General features: G+C 43.2%; 1 pseudogene; it reads right to left on the minus strand.

Annotated features, from left to right (window-relative positions):
* Positions 1–2,691: 2,691 nt before the first annotated feature.
* Positions 2,692–3,399, minus strand: LOC127489818 (small ribosomal subunit protein uS5 pseudogene; annotated as a pseudogene).
* Between the last annotated feature and the right edge of the window lie 13,724 nt (positions 3,400–17,123).

Genomic DNA, 17,123 nt, shown 5'->3' on the forward strand with positions numbered 1-17,123 from the left:
TGCCACTGGTGGTGTGATCTATAAAAGTCTTGATAAAGGCCGGCGCCGTGGCTCACTAAGCTAATCCTCCGCCTTGTGGTGCCTGCACACCGGGTTCTAGTGCCGGTCGGGGTGCCGGATTCTGTCCCGGTTGCCCCTCTTCCAGGCCAGCTCTCTGCTATGGCCCGGGAGTGCAGTGGAGGATGGCCCAAGTACTTGGGCCCTGCACCCCCATGGGAGACCAGGATAAGTACCTGGCTCCTGCCATCAGATCAGGCACCGGCTGCAGCGCATCAGCCGTGGCGCCATTGGAGGGTGAACCAGCAGCAAAAAGGAAGACCTTTCTCTCTGTCTCTCTCTCACTGTCCACTCTGCCTGTAAAAAAAAAAAAAAAAAAAAAAAAAGTCTTGATATTACTTTTATGTCATCCTTTAAGTACCGGAAGAGATTTGGAAAATGTTTAGTCATCTTGTCTGCTACTTATAAAATCTGACTTATGTTGGCCTTTTCTTCAACTGATTTTCTTTCCCTTGAGTAGGACTAAATTTTTTCTTTCTTTACATGAATAGTGATTCTGAATTTTATCATCAATATTGTAAACCATGTGTTGCAGACATTGTGGATACTCATATTCTTCAGAAAAATTATTTCTATTTTACAAGGCAGTTAGTTGGCTGGATTTAAATTCTAAAGTGTATTCCTTACAATGGTCACTAGGTAACTCTATTTCCTTCAGCTTCTAGTGACTGCTTTTTTATTGCTTTTTTTTTTTTTATCTGAAGTGTCCCATATAGTGTACTGTAGTGTTTTATATCCAAATTTAGGGACTTAAATTCTTTGATTTTCTTTATTCCAGGACCTATTTTCCTTTTCTCCCATTCTTTGGTTGTCTTTGTAGCCTGAAATTTCTACCAAAACACCCTAATTAAAGCTGTAACTTTGACTCCCTTGATCTATGTGTAAATAGGAAAGTGTCCTCTGGTAAAATGCACAAAATGAATGAGTTTCTCTTCTGTCAGTTCCCTCAGTTCAGCATCTGCCTTTTATTGTGATGCACTCCAATTCCCAAATGGTTGTGCTACAAACTGTGAATTTTATAATTTTTTTTTCTTTCATGGGTTCATCTTGTTGAATACTTTGTCATGAACATGATACTTTTGAGTTGTTTCTGTTATAAAATTTTCTCTACACTGTACTATTGATTTAAATAGTTGCCAGTTTGATTTTTTCCTCTGCATGTCAGGTCCTTCTTGAATAGGAATAATTTATGTAAAATGGAAATAGAACTAGTCAGATTTAGTTCAATTTAAAAACATTTTGGGTTGGCGCCGTGGCTCACTAGGCTAATCCTCTGCCTGCAGCACCGGCACTCTGGGTTCTAGTCCTGGTTGGGGTTCCAGTTCTGTCCTGGTTGCTCCTCTTCCAGTCCAGCTCTCTGCTGTGGCCCAGGAAGGCAGTGGAGGATGGCCCAAGTCCTTGGGACCTGCACCTGCATGGGAGACCAGGAGGAGGCACCTGGCTCTTGGCTTCAGATTGGTGCAGTGTGCCAGCCGTGGTGGCTATTTGGGGGGTGAACCAACAGAAGGAAGACCTTTCTCTCTCTCTCTCTCTCTAACTCTGTCAAAAAATTTTTGAATTTCTCAAATATATTACATGGAACAATATGTTCCCTTGAAATTTTAATTTGTGTTTCTCATTTATTTGTCCCTCTGTATTCACCTTTTTTATACTTTAAATAGTGTCTTTCTGGACTATGCACATTTTCCAATTATTTTGCCAACTATATTTTCTTTTCTTAAGATTTATTTATAAAGTCAGAGTTACACAGAGAAGAAGAGGCAGAGAAAGAGAGAGAGAGCGAGAGAGAGAGAGAGGTCTTCCATCTGATGGTTCACTCCTCAATTGGCCGCAATGGCAAGAGTTGCACCGATCTGAAGCCAGGAGCCATGGGTCTCCCATGCAGGTGCAGGGCCCCAAGAACTTGGGCCATCTTCTATTGCTTTCCCAGGGCATAGCAGAAGCTGGATCAGAAGCAGGCACCTATATGGGAAGCTGGCACTGAAAGTGGTAGCTTTACCTACTATGCTACAGTTCCGGCCCTGCCAATTATTTTTTCAATATTTTTTATATTTCAAAATGTTTGCCAATTATTTTTTTCATATGATTGGTCATTTTTTGCTATTAGGAAGGTAACTTCTCTGTGGTGTAACTTTTTTCTTTTAACATTGTTTTGCATTTCTTTAATTTTGTCATAAGGAGTATGGATATTTATATATTCAGATTTCTCAACTTGGGCTTAGATAGCTTCTGAATATTGAGTTTCAGTTAGAATGGACTTTTCAACTGCTGGTGCTGTGGCATAGTTAATTAAGTCACAGCCTATAGTGCCAACATCCCATTCAAGTCCTGACTGCTCCACTTCTAATCTAGCTCCCCACTAATGTGCCTGGGAAAGCAGTGGAGGATGGCCCAAAGTCCTTGGGACCCTACACTCATGTGGGAGACCCAGAAGAAGCTCCTGTCTTGCCTGGTCCAGCCCCAGCCATTGTGGCCATTTGAGGAGTGAAGCAGTAGATGGAAAATATCTTACTTCCTCTATGTCTCTCCTTCTCTCTCTCCCTCTCTCTCTGCCTTTCAAATAAATAAATAATAAATAAATAAATAAATAAATCTTTTTTAACAGACTTAATTCACTTTGTTTTCTTGTGTAAAATCCTATTTTGTAGCCATATCTGGAGCCTGGGTCCTCTGCACAAATACTCTGGTGTGAGTCTTCATAAGATGGTCCATGCTTTCCTGATAGGGAGACTTGGTGAATACATTCTTTTTCCAGAGGTTGGGGATCAGATTGCTGTAGGTCTTGGGGATAGCATAGAAGGCGCCCTTTGTGGCCCAGGGTAGCAGTGCACCCACTGGCTGAAGTGTGGCAGCCACCAATGCCAGCTATCATCAGCAACTTCTTGGGGACACAGTGAAGACAATTCCAGTGCTTCTAGGAGCAAGAATTGAGGCACAATAGCACAGAGACACATCATCTGGTCACCTTGCAAGGCACAGTGTGAGGTTTGCCTATCTTGTTTCCCCAATAGCACCTCCACATGGGCAAAATGGACAGCTTAGCAAGGATGATGGCCCCTCAGATGGTGGTGGCTATTTCCTTGGAGCACTTCACACTCAGGCTGACATGACCATTGTGTTCTTCAATGGCAACAAATGCCTTGAACCTGCTTCACTGCCAATCTATGCCTGCTTCTGCACGGACATGATCTTCAAAATCTCACTGAGGGATGTCCCCAGGGAAACATCAAAGATCTCGGACTCCTTGATGGGCAAGGAGAAGAGATATATCTCCTACAAGGTTTTGATCTTCATGTTCTTAAACAGGTGGCCAAGCCTGGTGACAGGCTCTATGAGTTCCATAACCTTGGCTGTGGACCTGGCCCTGGCTTTACCACAGCCCTGGATGCCACTGCCAAAACCTCAGCAGAAACTGCAATGGCCTTCCATTCCAGGGTCCTCAGGGCCTCCAGACCCTCCTGCATCAGCATCATCCCACCATTTGGTATCCTCTCAGAGAAGAAGGAAACAAATCTTAAAATAAAGAATGGACTTGTCCTACTCAACATTATAAGTCAAACCCCACACACATTTTCAAGCTGTTACACACTTGGTGTGAAATTCATCTTTAATTTTGTTCTGTATCTGTTTTCCACACCATTTATTGAAAGGTCCATAGGGCCACCCCATAGACTTGCAGTGACATCTATCTGTGAGGGTGAACTGTTCTAAGTAATGTTTTTTCTGGCTGTCTCAGAATATTAGGTGGTAGTAAATTAACTTATGGTTAGGAAACCACCGACTTACAGCCTCTGCATTCAAAACGTGTATCAAATCTGTTTTTCTCAGGGTGGTAGAATGTCCTTTACTAGAACATGGGTAGAGTTTGTGACAGGAGAACAAAATAGGCACTGAATGAAACAGTGACACAATTAATCTGTAATTACATTTGCTTGGCCAGAATCATCTGGCCCTGCCTTGGTTTCTCCAGACTAGGGGAGGATAGGTTATTCTCCCACATGAAACACTATTGAGATGAGTGGGAAATGGTCACTGCATATTAGAACTCCTCTTTCCGACATGTATATCTCAACTTCATCCCATACCCAGGAGACAATCTTCAGGGCTCATTTATTCATCACTTTGTACTGATATTCAGGATCTCTGAATGATTCCAGAAATGTAGATCATGTCAAGATGTGGCTTCTTTTTACTGATAGACTCATGTCCCTAGCAAGCAAGTTATCTGTTTTAGCCCTACTCAGAGTGTAGGTGTTAAGCACACTATACCCAGCTGTATTGATTTATTGGGAATTTTCTGTACCTATTGTCATTCTGAAATCCTGAAAATGTCAGGGTTTCTAGAAATATGGGGAAAGTAGTCTTTGCAGAGTGTGGGGAAGAAGAGAGTTTTTTATTTAAAAACTCCACACATGCTGATAACCATTCCTCCTGGAAGACTAAGCATGAGAATCTGTTCCCAAGCTGTGGTCCTGCTTAACAGACATGTTCCTCTCCTGCATCTGCAGGTAAATAATACAATAAAATTTTTCCATCATCCATGCTGAGAGTTCTTCAAACACAGAAAAAGAAGAGAGAATATAAATGGCTAATCAAAACCACTCAGCTTATTACTCCATTTAGTCAGTGAGTAATTTTTTTTTTTTTACTAAATGTTTCCCCACTTTTAAAAATGCCTATTTGGTTATTTTCTTCTACTTGAAAGAAAAAGTGACAGTGGAAGTGAGAAGATTGTCCATCTACTGGTTCATTCTCCAACTGCTTGCAACTGTTAGGGCTGGCCAGGCTGAAGCCAAAAACCTGAAACTCCATCAAGGTCTCAGAGGTGTGTTATTCTTAAGTGTGTAAGGACCCCAAGCACTTGAGTTTTCCTCTGCTGATTTCCAGGATACATTAGCAAGAAGCTGTGTTGGAAGCAAAGTAGCCAAGAGTTAAACTGGCACTGCTATGGGTTTGATTCAGGCATCCCAAACACTGGTGTACCATAGTACACCACCCCATTTAGAGAAAACACTAAAGATTGTACGACTACATGATTGAAAATGGGGAAATATATTGGTGTCAGCTATTATGTTAATTTATCAAGAGAAAAAATTTTTAGTCATAAATAAATACATTTAACTGATATGTTAAAATCATAGGCCACTAGGACAGGAAGAAACTTCATTGCTTTTGCATGAGCATTACAAACAAACATATATGTTCAATTGATGTGTTTTTTTCTCATTCCAGTTGTCCAGTGGATGATTTGGTTGTGAAAAATCAGGAGTGTCAAGACATGAATCTGAGGCAAGATGTACTGTTGTTGAACAATCCAATCATCCTTTTCTTTATCTTCATCCTTTTTACATATAATGCTGTATATTTTTCTTAAATATATATCTAAGGTTAAATGTCATTATACCCACATTATTTGACATTTTATTACAAGAAGTGGCCATATATGTCTCTAGAAGCATCTTTTGTTTTAAAATTTATTCTCTGTATTGTGGGATGTCAAACCAACGTAGCCATCTTTCTTACATTTTTGCATATCTTTTTCTTGTACTTCATCAGCTTTTTATATATTTGAGTTAAATTTTTTTCTTTTATACAAAATATGTTGTTTCATATTATTTGTTATTTTAAACTCATCTGACTTCTTTTGCCTTTAAAGACTTAAATAATTAAAAAATTATTTGAGAGGTAGAATTACATAGAGAGGGAGAGACAGAGAGAAAGGCCTTTCATCCATAGGTTCACTCCCCAGATGGCTGCAACAGCTGGAGCTGAACCAATCCAAAGCCAGGATCCAGGGTTTCTTATGGGTCTTTCAGGTGGGTGCAGGGGCCCAACCACTTGGGCCATCTTCTACTGCTTTCCCAGGCCATAGCTAAGAGCTGGATTGGAAGAGGGTCAGCCAGGACTAGAATCAGTGCTCATAAGGGATGCTGGTCCTACAGGCAGAGGCATACCTGACTACACCACAGAGCCAGCCTTATCCCTTGCCTTTAAAACAGAGTGACAGAGCAAGGGATGTGAAGAATAAGGTTTCTGACAAAGCACTTTTAGTGAAGTATTTTCTTCCTAGAACACAGAACGTGACCACAGGATCTGACTAAGGATATTTTATGGCCTTCTAACAAGAGCACTGAGCCTTTGTTGGAATGTTGGCTTCACAAGGACATGCAGCTGCTTTCCCAGATAGGCTTACCTAATATGTCTTGCAAAACATGTTTCAGAGAAACCTTAGAGTTATTTGAACATGCACATATGCTGTTGTAATCCTTATCAATAAGGAAAAGATGCTGGGTTGGCCTGGCGGCACTTTTGGGAGGAAAAGTTTCCGTGTCCTGTCTCTCACTTGCACACCCCAACATCTTGTGCCCAAACAGGAACACTTAGCATAAAATGCAAGGGATGGCTCACCTTGCATAGCAATGGTTACAGATGCATCATTCATCTCTTTGAGATTTGGGTGAGTCACTAAGATGGGGAACTCCCTGTCCCCAGTGCAACAGAAACATAAGGATGAACTGCTTTATCTTCTTAAGAATGTGTGGCAGTCTATCAGAAAAGGTAATCGGACACTTGCTGCAAAAAAAAAAATCAATAGTTGCTGCCCTTGGTACCCTGATGGAAGCACTTTAAAAGTAACTGACAGAAAATCAATCAAAAGTTACACTCTATTCCAGTTTTCCATGTGTGGTATCTCTGCTGGGATGCCAGTAGTAAGGTTACAAACCTCTTGGCAGCTCTCCCTGGCCAAGAGAGTCAGTCAATGGGCTTGTCCCTACTGCCTGAAGATGAGACCTCTGTGCTTTCCATGCCTACTGATGTAACAGTGGTGTCTGAGTCCCCTTCAGTTGTGTCAGTGGTACAAGGTATGTTTCAGGAAGCCAAGGAGCAAGGAGAATTACCAATGTTAACTGTCCTGTTGTTATATCTCAAAATGTGTCTCCCTGGCTTGAGCATCTTCCCTATGTTTACAGAGTTAAAAAAAAGAGCTTGACAGAGTATAGGATGCAAAGTTCTTATACAGTGGGCATATTGCAGGGAGTTGGAGGAGGATATGAGATCTTTGAGATGGTGCCATGGGATTGGAAAACTCTAGTTAAAATTTTGGTTACCCCATCCCAATACACTGTTTGGGTTGGAGAATATAAAGAAATGGCTTTTGTACAAGCCATAGATAACTTAAATAACAATGTCCTCATCATTTTGGAGTAGTTGTTAGGAGAGAAAGCATATTCATATCTTGGTCAACAAGTTGTTTATCCCTGAAAGGAAACCCATGTGTAAATTTCTAGCATTGCATTAAAAGCTTGAAAAAAGATTCCTGATATTAAAGACCCTTCCGTTTCCTTTTCTGCAGTCCATCAATGGCCAACTGAGGGCTGTACGTCCTTTGTGGATAGGCTAGAAAAAGCTATGGAACATCAGGTAGATGATCAAGAAGTGAAAAAATATTACTAAAACAAATGGCTTATGAAATGCAAATCGGAATTGGTGTCTCCAAAGCTGAATCTACTATGGCAGAATTTCAGTAGGGAATGAAACTTACAATACTAATGTACTGGCTGCTGCCCTTAAACATTCTGATTTAAAAAAAAATGCTTTGGATGTGGGGAATTAAGGTCATTTTTAAAATGAACTGTCAGTCTGTAAAAGCAGAAGAATATGGCCACTCCTTGGGCCCCTGCACCCATGTGTGAGACCCAGAAGAAGCTCCTGACTCCTGGCTTCCTATATGTGCAGCTCCGGCTGTTGTAGTCAACCAGGGAATGAACCATCAGATGGAAGACTTCTCTCCCTCTCTCTCTCTCTGCCTCTCCTCTCTGTATAAAACTTTCAAAAATAAATAAATAAATAAATAAATAAATAAATAAATAAATAAATCGCAGGCAGAGCCTGCCCAGGCGGCGCTGCCAACTGGCCCCAGGTGCTAGCTAGAGGCAGTGGCCGGCCTCAGGAGCGCACCTGCTGGCATCCCCGGGCCGCACAGACATTCTCTGAGGGAAGCTGGAGCCCCTGGCAGCTTCTCCAGCTCCCCGGCTCGCAGGCTCGCCGGCTCACTGTGCGCCATCCAGGATTCCCTGCACTGTCGCTCCCCATCTTCGTGGAGGAACGACACTAAACCCTGCGCTGTTCTTTTGTCTGCTTAGCCCTTCCCGGGCTTGCTGCTGGTTCTTCCTGGGTTGGCTGCCATCCTTCCACCTCCGTGGAAGGGCGGTTCCCCCTGCCACGTTCCCCACTTCCGCGGGGGAGTGGCACACCGCCGGCTGGCTCTCTCGGGGGCTGCTCAGATGTTCCTCAGGTGTTCCTGGTGCATGTTGTCTCTCTCCTCCTTTATAGTCCTCTTCCACTAATTCCAACTCTGCTACCCACACGCTGAGTACGCTGCTCTCCTCCAATCAGGAGCAGGTCCTACAGTTTATTTGTTGAACTGGAGGCAGCTGTGTAGAAGCTGTTTCCTCCTCTCCCAGCGCCATATTGTGGGAGAGCAGAATAAGTCTTAATTCCAGTAACTTAGTCTAGTCCGAGTTGCTCCCCACGCTGCACTAAGGGCTTGTAGGGTGGGGCCGTTCCCGGGGGCTGCTGCTGGGACACACCCACTCCTGACGCCCACTGGGGCGGTCCACGGGAGATGAGCTCGGAGCTGGGGTATGTATGGGCTGTCGCACGATGGCCTTCAGAGCATAAGCGCACACGCGTGGGCCCTCTTGTGTTGCCTTGCAGGACCGACATCTGGGCACTCCTGCGTTCCTGGGTGCCTCCTAGGTTCCCCACACCTCCCTTGGGCCAGGATGAGGCACAACCCCAGGAAACCTGTGCCACCTTGCGTGTGGAAGCCCCGCCCACGGGCAGGGCAGCAAGCTCCATAGGCCCACGGCCGCACCCAACCCTGCAGCCTGCCTGGATGGCTGGAGGCACAGAGACGGGAGGGCTCCCCCGGCCAAGCCAAGGTTGCCACCGCACACCCCCAAAGCCTCCGCTGGCACTTCCTGGGAGGATGGACCTGGCTGCTCTTCAGCTGGCTGGCTCCCTCCCTCTGGTCGGGCATTGCAAACCCAGACCCACTTCTGGCCCCTGTGTTCCTGGCCTCCAGGGCGCACTTAGGAGCGGGCGGGGCCCCCCTTGGCTTCCATCTGCCATTCGCCCGCGGAGCCTGCCGGACCCCTGGCTCCAGGAGGCTGCCCAGCCGGTGCTGCCAACTGGCCCCAGTGCTAGCCAGAGGCAGCAGCCGGCCTCAGGAGCACACCTGCGGGTGTCCCTGGGCCACAAAAACATTTCTCTGAGGGAAGCTGGAGCCCCCGGCAGCGTCCTACTCTGGCTCCCCGGCTCCTGGGCTGGGCTCAGTTCGCACTTGAGCCATCCAGGATTCCCTGCCCTAAGGGCTTGTAGGGCGGGGTCATTCCTGGGGGCTGCTGCTGGGACACACCCACTCCTGAAACCACTGGGGCAGTCCACGCGAGATGAGACAGCGGCCGGCCTCAGGAGCGTGCCTGGGTGCGTCCCTGAATTCTTTCTTGTGCCAAGACCAGAAGCCTGCATTTCTCTGGTAACAAAAGTAATGGGGGAAAATGGTGATGTAGGAAGTGCCTGGGGTGCGTGTCACACAAAGAATTTCCTTGTGGTCTTGCAGTGAGTAAAGCAAGATTTATTTAAATGAGAAACCTCTTGCCACAGCAGCCAGAAGTGTTAGGAAAATGATGCAGTGTTACCTATGGAGCAATCTACAGGCTGAAAACATCCTAGGCCCTAGCTCCTCCCCCGGCCATTACTAGAAGCCAGGTGGCCTCATGGCCTAACCACTGGTGTCAAGTTCCACTCTCATCCTAATGGGATTCACTGCTCCTGCTTCCCTGCCTGCCCTCCATTTTTCATTGGTTTTCTAGGCACATTAGCAGAGATTGTATCAGAAATGGAATAGTCAGGACTAGAATCAGTGTGCATGTGGAATGCCTGTGTCACAGGTGGTGGCTTTTACACACCACGCCACAACACTGGCCCCTACACCTGACTTTTCTAGATGTATTTAAATTGTTCTATGGGATTTTTTTCTGCTTTTGTTTCTAAGGTGTATTATTCTCTTTTATTTTGATGTATTTATTTATTTGAAATGCAGAGTTACAGAGAGGCAGAGAGAGAGAGAGAGAGGTCTTCCATCTGATAGTTCACTCCCCAGATGACCACAATGGCCAAAGCTGCACTGAGCTGCAGCCAGGAGCTTCTTTTGGGTCTCCCACAGGGATGCAGGGGCCTAAGGACTTGGGCCTTCTTCTGCTGCTTTCTCAGGCCATAGCAGAGAGCTGGATCAGAAGTGGAGCAGCCAGGACATGAACTGACACCCATATGGAATCACAGCACTGCAGGCAATGGCTTTGCTTGCTAAGCCACAGTGCCGGCAACAGGTGTAATCTTTTCTAAGTTTTTTCATTCCTTTATAATGTTGAATGCTCACAGCCTCCAGTGTCTAAGGTTGGGTACCTTTCCATTGGGTTTAACTTCTAAGTAATCTGGAGGAGCTTCCCATTAGAAGAAACACAGCACAAAAGAATTTTCTTTACCTTTTGGTTACTACAGAAGGGAAAGAAATTTTGTGTTTTGTCAAGATTATCTCATGTATTCTCTGACTTTGGGTTTAGAAAGCTGAGTGTTAAGAGTTGAGATTTTTAATATATTTTAAATATCTATATCTATTAATTAAATATTCAATATACTTAATATATTTATAAATAATTTGACTTAATATTATGTAAGTGATTATTATCTCATAATGACCAGGGATCCTATGTGGTCTTCCATCCACTGGTTCACTCCCCAAATGACCGCAATGGCAAGAGCTGAGATGATCAGGAGCCAGGGGCCTCTTCTGGGTCTCCCACATGGGTGCAGGGGCCCCAGGACTTGGGCCATCTTCTACTGCTTTCCCAGGCCACAGCAGAGAGCTGGATCAGGAAAGGAGCATCTCATATGGGATGCTGGTGTCACAGGCCGTGTCTTTACCCTGCTGTGCCACAGCACCAGCCCAGAATAGCAGGCTTTGACCCAGCTAACAAAGGAGCTTCAGCCCCATCAAAAGATCTTCACCTGGTTGATGCCTTGGATTTCCCCAGATGAGCACTTATTAGAGCAAAGCCTGAACAGCTGCCAAATTGTCAACTAAATAGAATCACTTTGATTTCTAACCTCCATCTGAAGCTACCCATTTTTTTAAAAAAAGATGTATTTATTTTATTCAAAAGGAAGAGGTACAGAGAGAGAGAGAGAGGAAGAGATGGAGAGAGATTTTCCATCAGCTAGTTCATTCCCCACATGGCTGCAATCACCTGAGCTGGGCCAGACCAAATCCAGGAGTCCAGTCAGAAGCATCTCCCAGGTCTCCCAAGGGGGTGGCAGGGGCCCAAGCATGTGGGTGACCTTCCACTGATTTCCCAGCTGCATTCACAGTGAGTTGGATCAGAAGCAGAGCAGCTGGTGCCCATATGTGACAGTTTTACTGCTGGCTGTGCCTTTACCGCATATACCACAGTGTCTGCCCCTCGACCCATGTTCTTAGAAACAGCTCTTGCTGGCTTGTTGGGTGGAAAGAGCACATTTTAGATGAAGAGATCTCTTTCTTTTCCCCAAGATGCCGGCTTCTTGAAATATATGCTTTCCTCTCTGGTGAATCCAGTTGTCGAGAAGCAAGGGCCTCATTATTGCTCAGTAGCACTTATTTTCTGCTGACTTTACATAAAAATATAAACACCCACAGAATGCTTACCCAAGTGAATGAATGGGCATTTGTCAGTTCAGGTGTCTTCCTGATTTCTTCCCCCACTGCCCTCAGAAGTGACCAGGTCTAATTCTTTGTGGTTCTTTTTGTAGTTTGTGATCTGCTTCTTCCAAAGAAGAATTTTGTTTGTCTCTTGGCTTTTCAACTTTTCAGAATGCTGATACTAACTATTGATATTTTACACTAAAAAGATATTTTCCTTTTTTGCCTTGAGTGTTTTTCCCCCAGATGTTTCTATTCTAGGTTGTAGTTCAGGCAGTTCACGTCAGTGGTTCCAGTAGTTATGGAACGTTGCTTTCTTCTAGATTATTATTCGATGTCTGTGACTGTTACTTTTTTAATTCCCCACCAGTGCTAATGCATGGCAAATATTTTAAATAACTGAGAAAAATATTGTTAGACTGCAGGTTGTGGATAAATTCAAATTTAATATGAAGTATTCATAGAGTGGAGGGATTATCTAAATTTTCATTGATGTGTATTTTGTGATTTGTCAACACTGGGATGACCTTATTCCCTTATTCCATCTAGTAGTAACTGGCATCTCTGATTATTCATTACTAAATACCAATTTCCAGTGACTTGGTATTTCCACTTTTATATTTATTTGTACTGATTACCACTGATGTATCTGTAATGCCCATTCAGTTGTATGGATTTTACTTTACATAGATTGATGCTAAGGAAACAGTGTACTATCCTTTTGGAAAACTACCTTCAGTTTCATTGTGTAACACTTAAAATTTTTCTGACCTAAATCCTAATCAGAACTGAAGCTATCTTTGTGTTTATCCTACTCTTAATGTACTTACATATTTTCAGTTGAAAAAAATGGAATAATTTAACACATTAATGGTGATAAATATGTGTGTAGAAGTGAAATAAACCTCACCATCATATGCATTCTATTGTGTAGTTCTTTTTGATGATGGTGGAACACTTAAAACCTAATCTAAGTTATTATTCATAGTAGAGTCACCATGTTGTAATACAGATCTTTCACAATTCATATGCAAGTGAAATTTATTCTTTCTTAAATATTTATTTATTTATTTGAATGGGAGAGTGACAGAGAAAGAGATTGTCCATCCTCTGGTTCACTCTGCAAATGGCTGCAATGGGCTGGATTGGGCTGGGCTGGGCCTAAGCCAGGACCCTAACTCTTCATCTGGAGGATACCTGAGCTCCATTTGGGTTTCCCACATGGGTGGTAGGAGCCCAGGTACTAGGACAATCATCACTGCTTTCCTAGACATTAGAAGGGAGCTCAATTGAAAATAGAGCAGCTGATATTTGATACTCTGTTGGATGCCAGCATCATAAGTAGGAAGTTAATCTTGATACAGTGCTATAATGCTGGCATCCAGTTTTTTCTTTAATTAGCCCAGAATCAGATCATCTTTTTGTGTCTTTATATTTAAAATGGTTTTCTTATAGATCACACATAGTTAGGTCTTGGTTTTATTTTGGCTGTTTCAATCCTTTTAATTGGTATATTTAGATAATTCACATTGAACACAATAATTTATATAGTAGAATTCATTAAAATAGCATATTTTAATTGTTCTCTTTTGCTGTCATTTTTCTTTAATGTCTTATTTATTTTCATTTATTTGAAAGGCAGAAGCAGAAAGACCTTCTCATCTGCTGGCTCACTGCCCAAGGCCCTGCAACAGCTATGGTTAGGAGAGGCTAAATCCAGCATCCAAAAACTGCATTTGCAGCTACCATGTTTATGGGGGGGACTCAAGTACTTGAATCATCATCTCAGGGTGAACATTAGCAGGAAGATGGATCAGGTAGGATAAGCAGGCTCCAACAAGGCACTCCAGTATGCAATGACGTTATCACAAGTGGCATTTCTTACCCTCAAACCTCCCTGCAATGTCCACAGTAAGCAAATCTATTTTAATGGAGCACATTTGTGGTTGCTTGTGTTGCAAAGTTTAGAAATAGGGAAAAGAGCAGAAGGCAGCCAAATTTTTTTTTTTACATTTTTAAGCTTTTATTTAGTGAAAGAAATGCATAGGAGAGTGAGAACCCTATCTACAGGAGAGAAGCAAATCTGAATTCATGCTGAGTACTAGGAACCAGCCACATGGAGGAACATCTAGGCCAGGAAGCACGGGGTGGGTGGCCCAAAGTCCATGAGCCCTGGAGGTGCAGGGCCACAGCAAGCCCCATACTGGCAAAAGGCCAAGGAAAGGAGAGAGAAGGACACCATGTCCCAGACTTTTAATCCATTTCCAAAGGGGAGCAGTTAATTAACCTGATTGGCCAGTGGGTACACAGGTGTGGCCAGGTAGGGGTATGAGGTCACACAGGGGCATGGTGAAAGTGTGGTCTTTTAGCTCACACACCTAATCAATTTTATTCTATATGCCTGCCTACAACATTCTCCCCTCAGAGACCCCATTCTCTTAATCCTAAGGGACATTGAGGGGTGTAGAGTCAACATCTCTTCTGTAGCTGCATCCTGCTTATAAGGGGCGTAGTATATTTCTTTAATTTATCATTTTATTTCTTTTAGGCAGAGACACAAACAGATACAGTGCTTTCATGTGCTGATTCCTCCAAGGCTCACAACTGAGTCTGGGCTAAATCAAAACCAGGAGCTGTGGGGCAGGGATTGTGCTGCATCAGTTTAAGCTGCTGATTGGGAGGCTCATATCAAATACCAGGGTGTGTGTCTTGTCTACTATGATTTCTTTAAAAAAATTATTGTTTTCCAATTAATGTGAAATGTAGTTTGTCATATTTGATATCTAGAGCTATGGTGAAATGCATTGACAAATAAATGATTTGTAGATGTCACAAACTCTGGTTTATTTATTTATTTTTGAGTAGTGTTATTTAATATACCACATTTATTTTAAAAGTCATATTTTGAGACCCATTTCAGAAACCACAGTTGATTTGGAACAAACACTGTTTTGGAAGACTTTTCCTTGTCCATGGTTACACTTTTTCCCTAATAATCTCTATGGATTGTGTATCCAAAAGTGGGCATTATACAAGTTTTTCACACTTAATATCAGCTACTTATATGCTACAAAATTTAATGTGAATCTATTTCCCATTATTTAACATGTGAATAAATCACACTTTTACAGCTTGTTGGTTTGTAAAATACAAGTAAATCACAGTACAGTGCTCAAATAGATGTATAAGATTAAAAGTTTTGCAGCCTGTGTTGAGGCATAGCAGGTGAAGCCACTGCCTGACCCTGGCATCCTATATGGCACCAGTTAATGTCCTGGCTGCCCCAATTTTGATCCAGGCCCCTGCTAATATTCTGGGAAAAAAACAGGAAGGTGGTCCAAGTTTTTGGGCTCTTGCACTCAAAATGGAGAAAAGTTGTGCAGGTATAAAATTCAACCATTTCATTTGTAATTCTTAGTAAGCATTTTGGGGTGGCCTCTGCTAGGCCATCCATATGCTGGTGGTACCTGGAATCACAAATCACCTGTTTTAGTTAGCTACTGCTTTAATTGAGGCTGCTGCCTTCAAGATTGCTTAACTCACACCAATATTTTTTTTTAATTTATTTATTTGTTCATTGGAAAGGCAGATTCATAGAGGGACAGGGAGAGACAGATCTATCTTACTATCTAATATGTTCTGCTGGTTCACTCTTCAAATGGTTTCAATGGCTAGGGCTGGACCAGGCAAAAGCCAGAAGACAGGAACTCTATCCAGGTTTCCCAGGTGGATAGAAATGGTCCAAGTAGTTGGACTGTCTTCAGGTATTTTCCCAGGTGCATTAGTAGGGAACCGGACTGGAAGTGGAGCAACTCTGGCTTTAACCAGTGGTGGTAGAGACCCATTGTTCCATATCACATACCGATGATTTTTTACTGATTTGTTTATTTGAAAGGCAGAGAAAAAGGTCCTCCATCTGCTGGATCACTCTGCAAAAGCCCACAATAGCAAGTGTTATATCTATGAAAGCCAGGAGGTAGGAACTCTATGTGGGTTTCACATTCAGATGGCAGGAAACTAAGTTTCTGAGCCATGATCTGTTGACTCAAGAGAACACTTTTGGGCTGGTGCTGTGCTGTAACAGGAAAGTCATGTCCTGCAGTGCCAGCATCCCATGGGCACTGGTTCCAGTCCTGGCTGCCCACTTCCAATCCAGCTTTCTGCTAGGCCTGAGAAAGCAGTAGAAGATAGCTCAAGTCCTTGGGCCCCTGCACCTTCATGGGAGACCTGGAAGAAGCTCCTGGCTCCTGTTTTTGGATCTGTTTAGCTCTGGCCATTATGGCCATTTGGGAAGTGAACCAGCAGGTGGAAGGCCTATCTCTCTCTGCCTCTGCCTCTCTGTAGCTCTGCCTTTCAAGAAAATATTTAAAAAAAAAAACTTAAAAACAACACTTGCAGGAAGTTGAGTTGGAAGTGTGGAATAGCCAGGACACAAACCAGGCACTCTGTGACGTGGTATGTCCAGAGAAGTAGGTAAGCCTACTGCATCTTAATGCCTACCCTTCCAATGCCTGATTTGCACAGCCTTGACCTAGGCCCCAGGTGTCCATCAGGTAAGTCTCAGGATTCTCCACATGATTACTGTACAAGAAGGCACACTCCCAAAGGTAAAATACTTTACAAACTATGTTGATATCATATTTATGGTCATATCATGGGCTAGATCAAGTGAACTGGAAAATGTCAGGGTTCTGTGTGGTGGAGAATTAGGTCAAGATTTGGATACAGGGAGGAGTGTCACATGGAACAGTTACAGAAAGCTGTGCTAACAGATTCTGTTAATTTTTCCTATATATACAATTGTGGCCAAAAACTAATTTTGAAGCTGGATACTTTTAAGGAATTTGAGATACATAAAAAAAGCAAGAGATGTTTTAAGGAAAAGAGTACTGCCTGAGTGATTTTCTATGTAATATAGATTCTAGTGAAATCATAATTTTTTTGGTGTACTGCTGCTTATTTGAACAATTGTGATGAACATTATAAATTATTTCTATATGGTTTATTTATTTATTTGAAAGGCTGAGTTACAAAGAGACAGAGGCAGGGAGAGAGAGAGAGAGGCCTTCCATCTGCTGGTTCACTCCCGCATGTCCTCAATGGCTGGGGCTGGGCTGATCTGAAGCCAGTAGCCTGGAGCTTCTTACAGGTCTCCCATGTGAGTGCATGGGGCCCAAGGACTTAGGTGCTCATCCACTGCTTTCCCAGTCCATAGCAGAGAGCTAGATCAGAAGTAGAGTAGCTGGGACTCATATTGGTGCCCATATGAATGCCCATACTGTAGGAGATGGCTTTACCCACTACTCCATAGTGACAGCCCTGA

Source organism: Oryctolagus cuniculus, chromosome 12, assembly GCF_964237555.1.
Source record: "Oryctolagus cuniculus chromosome 12, mOryCun1.1, whole genome shotgun sequence".
NCBI classification, from domain to species: Eukaryota; Metazoa; Chordata; class Mammalia; order Lagomorpha; family Leporidae; genus Oryctolagus; species Oryctolagus cuniculus.